This window comes from Hyposmocoma kahamanoa, unplaced genomic scaffold, assembly GCF_003589595.1.
Source record: "Hyposmocoma kahamanoa isolate Upper Pololo Valley unplaced genomic scaffold, ASM358959v1 89, whole genome shotgun sequence".
Taxonomy (NCBI): Eukaryota; Metazoa; Arthropoda; class Insecta; order Lepidoptera; family Cosmopterigidae; genus Hyposmocoma; species Hyposmocoma kahamanoa.
In genome coordinates this window covers 1,946,615-1,954,593 of record NW_020654520.1, presented here as the reverse complement: position 1 = coordinate 1,954,593, position 7,979 = coordinate 1,946,615, and the positions used below count along the sequence as shown (strand labels likewise).

Here is a 7,979-nt window from a genome sequence, read left to right as displayed (position 1 = left end):
CTAGAGTTTCTTGCTCGTTCTTCTCAGGGAGGTCAGCGTAGTGAACGCGCTGTAGCTTAAATGTGACGTTTTCAAGTGTAAATTTATTTTTTACCTATGGAATAAATAATCTTTAACTTTGACTTTGACGTACTACTGCCGGCCGAATCAATAAAAACGTTTCGTGCATTTACCTTCGGAAATTTTAATGTAGGTTCGTTTTTATTTCACGCATTTGTATACAATGTTGTGACATATTAAGTCGCAATAGGGGTACTTGTGATTTTACCTATTACTGCCGCCAAGCAATAATGTGAGAAATACTGTGTTACAGTTTTGAAAGGTAAAGTTTGCAAGTAAAGCTGAAATTACAAGCACATTTAACGAGTCCCAACTCGTCTACGTATGTCTCAGAGTGCCACGTAGAGTTCCTAGGTTCGATTTCCGAGCCTAGAGAAATATTTGTATGGTAGGTCATAGGCCGTTTAGTCTATGTGTACGTCTATGGTACCCGCAGTACAGGGTTTCCTTAGTGCGGGGCTGTGAGTGTGTGCGTTATTTACTTAATTTGTAAATTCCAGTTCGAATTTATACTTCTCCCAAGCGTAATAGGTGGGACGCAACAGATTCTAAAAATAAAGCGACTACACAAGGATATATGTAATCTGACTACTTTTCAAAAAGTATTTAAAATTAACCATAATGGATATTTACAGCCAAGAAAAATATTGCTTTATTTAAATAAAGCTTTTCAAGTAAAACTCAGTCAAAATGTAATTAAAAATTTAATGCCGCACGAATGGCGCTAGTTATCAACTCAGAACGTGTGACGTCATTTGCAGGTAATCAAACCGGACAATGCACTTACGAGAATTTTAAGTATTCATTGAATACTGTCCTCAATCTACCGTTTTTACAGTTTTTAATTAAAAAGTGGTTAAATAAAGAAAAAACACAATGCAACCCGTAAAGTGAGTACGATACATTGACTTACAATTATATGGACGTCGCGTCGGGTCCGCGCTAAAAAGTGTCCGAACTTATAGGGCGTTAAAATCGTATACAGAGCGTCATTCACGCTCTAGTCTTCGTTTGTTCGACTGATAGCGAAGCAAGCAAAATTAGACAGTACTGCGATGACATTACAATTTAAATTCAACGTTGTAGCTTTTTCATATTCCTTTACATGTCACTACGTTTAAATAGGTTGACTTGGGACATTTTTTTCGTGGTTTTTGTATTAGACCCGTCGTCCATTTATTTGTAAGTCAATGGTACGATAAGTCTCTTTGCTTACCTGTGTGTAAGCAACGTTAATGAACGTAAAATTAAAAACATATTTTATCCAAATGCGCGATACTTACGCGCAACTGTAGCGCAGACGTGCGAGTGCAAATACGCCGTGTCCATAGGCTCTAATGTTAAAATACGAAAACGTCATTTCACGTTTCCGAGTATTATAAAGAGTGATTATTCAGCAAATGGGAAAACTTTCTACTTATTTTAAATTTCTTATCAAGGGTTGGATGCATGACTTTAAGAATAGGGACAAGCCAGTGTTATATTCATGAAATTGAAGGAAATGTGGGTTGAAATCAACCTGGAAAATTTGTATATACAATCAATTTATTGCACTTCAGTAACTTTGTGCTTTAAGATACGAGTTTGAAAAAGCAAGGCGACGTTATGTCAATTCACGACTTTCGTCCGCGTTCCGAGGTAGCTCAGAGAGCGAGGAAGGTCAGATACGAAGCTAAAACGATGATCGTTGTGTTTACGCAGGAATGCAGGGTGTGAAAGAAAGGTCTTCTGTTCGTTTTCAATATGCTGAATGTAATGTACTTAGAAATGAATATAAATAATAATATTTAAACAATGCGTCTGATGCGCTAATTCTCGCAGAGTGAGAAGAAAAAAAATGACAGCTCTGATGCGAGGCGAAGTGTGGGAGGCGGGCCGGCTGCGCTTTTTTGTCGCGTGCGTTAACAGTTGTTTCGTATTTCGTGGTAGACCTCAGACAAAGAGTAGCTATACTCTTGAAACTTTGATGTTAGACTGCCACTGCGCCCGTTGAGTCCCGCGTGCCTGTAATTTCACCAGCACCCTTTCTACGTAGTGGGTATTTAATAATATCGCACAACTACACATTTCTAAGTTAGTGTAGAATTCCGGATGAAATGTAGTATTGATTTGAAATTTTATATCTTTTAGTGTTTAAATAAAAAGAAGCCTGAAAATTTGTACCTTGTATTTTGAGTTTTTTTTTATGATTATTTAGCACAAACATCGAACACATAGATAATATTTTTCGATCCGATGGAACTTCGCTTTTAAGTCAGTTGAAGCACCTGTAAAGGTGCTGGCTGAGGTGAAGAATAAATAGTCTCAGTACAGAGTACTAAAAAAACCGACCTCAAAAGTACGTGGAATTACATCTATTTGCTAAGTTTTATTGAAATATCCTCTAGTTCGCCACTATACAGGACTTGACACTGGAGATAATAAAAATCGGTTCTCACTACTCAAAGTATATTGAGAGAGAAAAACGCCTCGAATTGGAGAATAGCAAAACCAACCATTAAAATTTTAAATAAATAAATAACGCACACACTCAACATAGCCCCGCACTAGGGAAACCCTGTGTCGCGGGTGCCATGGACACACACATAGACAACCACAAATTACACCCAAACTCACGAGAGATATAATTGTAGGCCATACAACTATTTCTCTCGGCCCGGGAATCGAACCTGGGGCCTCTGCGTGGCAGTCCAGTATGGTAACCGTTCGGCCACGGAGACAGTTAAATTAAAAAAAAAAAAAAAAATTAAAATTCTTGCTCCTTAAGTAAAATTTAGGCGCTATTTATAAAAATGAATGTTCATGCGTGATCAGCCACCCTTAGAGGTGGATGATTTTCTTCAAAATGAAATGGGACCACTATGGAAGTACTCCCTTTCCAACAAAAAAAGAATCATGAAAATCGGTTCACAAATACCGAAATTATCGCGTAACATACATACAAAAAAAAACATACAGTCGAATTGAGAACCTCCTCCTTTTTTTGAAGTCGGTTAAAAATACATAGAAGATTTCGTCAACTCAATAACTTGACTCATAGCTCAGTTGGTAAGGGCAAAACTACGGTGCAGTATGGTTGTGGGTTCAAGTTTTGTATTAACAACCATAATCTGTACGTTTCTTTAATGATACGCAAATTTCAACTTTTCGTAGTCCAGACCACAAAAAAGTTTTCCATGTTTTTACGATAGAACAAATTACAAAATGTTATTGGTAGCCCAAAAGCTAAAATTGCCTATTGCAAAAAAGTGTGGCACCTAATAAGACATTGGAGAATGGAATAGCTGAATTTTTTCATGTTTTGGCCTAAATCTCTCTTATAGAACAGAATAAGTTAATTTGAAGACCCTTAGGCGGATATAAAAAAGTTTGGAGCACCTAAACTTCTTCTACACCACGCTAAAGTTTTTTTTATTAATAATAAACGCATGTTTGGCCATCGACGACACGGTGTGCGTTTATATTAAAACTCAGGGCAAAAGCACTGGAAAACTCACGGTAGTTCACGGTGTCCGTTTATTCTTTTTACACCAAAACAGCTGTGGCCTCTAGCGGCGTAATTGGTAATCACAAACTTAAATGTCACTACAATTACTTTCAAAACAAATACTTCTAATTGCATCCTCCGTCTTCAGTCTTTATATATATGTTACCGGAAATATATGAAATCTAGGAATTGTATACAAATCCTAGGAAATGTATACAATTCCGAAACTATCTAGGAAATGTATAAAATATTGTTTCAAAAACTATTTGTTACATAAATGTCCTAGAAAATGTGTACAATTCCTAGGAATTGTATATAATTCCAATATCGTATTAGGCAATGTATAAAAATAATGCTTTCTGTAATAAAACACGTTGTTAAAGTGAGAATAATATTTTTTATTAAAGCACTCATTGCCCAGAGGGACTTCCGCGTTTGTATAAAAAAAAACCTAACTTAGCCTAAATAATCCGATTCGTTTCTGCCCAGAGGGACTTCCGCGTTTATATAAAAAAACCTAACTTAACCTAAATAGTCCAATTCGTTTCTGCCCAGAGGGACTTCCGCGTTTGTATAAAAAAAACCTAACTTAACCTAAATAATCCGATTCGTTTCTGCCCAGAGGGACTGCGGCACGCGTACGCGTACCCATTGAAATCTCAAATGTTTTACATTTCCGATTGCTATTGCTATTTAGGAAATGTATAGATTTCCTAGGAAATGTGTCTAATATAATTTATTTTACACATTTCCGTGCGATTTTAGGAATTACATACATTTCCTAGGAATTGTATACAATGACGGATTACATACATTTCCAGTAACATATGTATATATAACGATATATAATTTCAATGTTTAATAATTGACTAATTAAATTGTTATAATTGTACGTTATGTCTAAAGCATATTAGTAAAAAGTGATGAAGCTCCGGAAGGAACAACTCGCGGCCTCTAGCAGTAAACATGATAATTATGAAGTTAAAATCTATGTGAATATAGAAGTATGAGAACCTTGTAGTACGATGGCAATATCATCTATTTAAAATTTTACCGCTATTCAAAATTCTGAAATTGACTTGGCAACTTTCCAATATAGCCGTGTTGTTGCTAAATAAATGAGCGTGGATGAAAAACATTTATTTGCCACTGGTCATTGTTGGTTTTTTTTGGTTATCTATGTCGTTTTAACGTATTTTTGTCGTCATTGGATATGTAGTCCCGTGATGCAGGTTTATTTTCATTTAAGCCTTATGTGTTGTGTTGCTAATTTTTTGTTTTCAAATAATATACTAAGGGTCGTATTCCAGAACTCTACTCAATGCTCTGATAGTGTTGTACTAAAGGTAACTTATTCACGATACAGAAATTTTATTAATAAACTACTTAAAAACTTAAAAAAATCTTACTTGAGATCATTGCTAATGAATGCAAAAAACAATGCTAGGTTAACTTGGAATGTAGTCAAAACCATTACGAATATGCAGTCTGCAACGAATCCGTCAGGCTCCCTGTTGAAATTACATCCCAACCCGGTAACTTCAGTGAACATTGTGAACAAGTTTTTTGCTACAATCGGAATTAATTTAGCGAGTAAAATCAAACCATCTTTAACCGCAATTTGTCCATCTCCTGTAGCTCGTTCTTTATCCGCTAAGTCTTTCTCTGTATTGGATGTGGACTGTGAGGAAATCGAAGGATTAATTTTGATGATGCGCAATAATTGCGCGGTCGGTCATGATGGTATTTCCTCGTCAATTTTGAAGTCGACGCGCCATGTTCTCATTCCAGTACTTGTTCATATCTGTAACTTGTCCCTTTCTACCGGAGATTTCCCTAATGTTTTTAAAAAGGCTCTGGTACATCCCATTCACAAATCAGGAGATAATGATGTTGTAAATAATTACAGGCCAATCTCCGTTCTCCCGGCTATGTCGAAGATTCTGGAAAAGGTTCTGAACAACCGATTGATTAACTACTTGGAATCAAAAAATCTACTTTCTTGTAACCAATTCGGCTTTAGACGGGGCAAATCCACTAATGATGCAGTTTCTGCCCTAATAGACGACGTGATTTACCATCTTGACAGAAAGGAAAAGTGTCTCTGTATATTTCTGGATATATCAAAGGCATTTGACACGGTCTCAATCCCTTTACTTTTACTTAAATTAGAAACTATGGGCATCAGGGGTACCCAACTGGATATTTTTTAAAATTATTTAACCAACCGCTCACAAGCAGTAAAAATCGGGAATTATGTTAGTGATGACGAGCAAATTTCAATCGGTGTTCCGCAAGGAAGTATTCTTGGTCCTACCCTCTTCATCGCATATATTAATGACCTATGTCAGCTTCAGCTTCCCAACTGCAGGATCATCACTTACGCTGATGACACTGCCTTATTAATACATGGAAGTACTTGGGTAGAGGTGCGTGAGCTGGCAGAGAATGCTTTTGCTGCGGTAATGAGTTGGCTGTCCTCCAATTTGCTCACTATTAATTTGTCAAAAACCTTTTTTCTTCCTTTCGCGCTCAAACAATCTTCAATACCACCCACTAATGCATTTTTTATAAAGGCCCATACTTGCGTAATCCCAAGTCATAATTGTACTTGTCGTTACATTGCAGCCACCAATCAATACAAATATCTCGGTGTAACTATTGACCAAACTTTTAGTTGGCGCAATCACATAAATTCTTTGACCTCACGGATTCGTAAACTAATCTATGTGTTCAAAAACCTCCGGCAAGTAGTTGATGCTCACACGCTCCACATGACTTATTCTGCCTTATGCGTGTCCTTATTGACCTACTGTCTTACTGCTTGGGGTGGTGCGGCTAAAACGACTATGCTTAAATTGGAAAGAGCTCAGAGGTCGGTCTTAAAAGTGATGTTTAAAAAGCCTTACCGGTATCCAACCTCACTGTTATACTCTGACTCTTCAGTTCTGTCAGTAAGGCAGTTATACATACTACATGTCATCTTGCAGAAGCATACGCTATTAAAATATGACCCAACTTTTTTGCAGAGACGTAGAAGTGCCTACGTATGCCCTCACAGGCAACATAGGACTACCTTGGCTGGAAGGCACTTCTGTGTTCTCAGCCCTCGCTTATATAATATCATCAATAGTAAAATAAACATATATTCTCTTTCCCGTTACGAAGTCAAGAAAAAACTGACAGCTTTGTTACAATGCCACGACTACGATTCCACAGAATCGCTGTTAAAGTAATTTCACTTATCTATAAATAATCAACTAGATTAGATTGTGTAATTTCATTTAAACTTATTTGTTATTCGGCTCTCCTATGTTAAGACCCTATACGCATTCAAAAGCAAAAATTAAGACGCACCTTTCATACAGCTCACATTCACACACTACATGTCCGAATCAGTACCATTCACAACACATTTAATACACACTCTCCACTTTTACATACACACCGCCAACTACACAGCATAGATTAATCTATAAACTTAATTAACCTACTCTTTAAATGTTGTTTCTTTGTTAAATTTCATTTTATTTGCTTCTTAGTCCCAAAAGAACAGTCTTATTGTACTAGTTTTGGGACTACAGAGTTTTATTTAGTTTACTTTTAAGCCATTTGTTTGTTACAACTAAGATTGATGCTTTCCCGCCGTGGTGGCAGCAGTACTATCCGCTAACACAGGTTGAATCCTTTTGTGGGGTCTGGATGTTGCCTGGCTGGTTAGCAACCAATCAATTACTTAAAACATATTACTGTAATTATTTTTATAATATTTGTAATGGCTATAAATAAAGTTATTATTATTATTATTATTATTGCTCAAGTCAGGACTTGAGCAGACGTGAGTATGATTTCAAGCACTGGAAATACGACCCTAATGGCAAGGACTTGAGTATGATTTTCAGTGCTTTAAATCATACTCAAGTCCTGACTTGAGCATTGCGTAGGGTTCTGGAATACGACCCTAAGAGCGGTTACACACGGCGGCATTGCTTCGCTTGCACAGGATCGCATAAAAGCAGTCCATGCCCGCTGTTTGCGAACATCCCTGACGTACTACAGAAGCGGGACAGCCCCACCACACTCAAAACATGTTATTATTTTGAGCCCGGATGGTCCCGCATACCAGCTGCGTTAATATCTCCATGAGTTGCACGCAGTTTAACATTCCATTAGCGTCGGCATATTTTGCTAATTTGCGTTTTTGCAAGTCACATGCAGCTCTTTGGCATCTTGAGTGTGACTTTTCCACAACAAAAATCGATACCGATGAAGTATATACGACAAGTGTATAGGACCTAGGGCCCATTGAAAACCTTCGTCACAACCTAGCCTTGGTTGTGACTTAAGCTGAATGGGATCCTTTTGTACACGCCACAGCCGCACACATGTCAGTATAGTATTATGCAACTTGTTGTTAAAATGTTTTGACACT

The 7,979-nt window shown here is 37.2% G+C and overlaps 1 protein-coding gene across 1 annotated transcript in view; it reads left to right on the top strand.

Moving 5' to 3' along the window:
• LOC113236110 overlaps positions 1-7,979 on the top strand; it is a 429,318-nt gene that overhangs the window by 203,484 nt on the left and 217,855 nt on the right. The gene's annotated exons all lie outside the window — the stretch shown is intronic.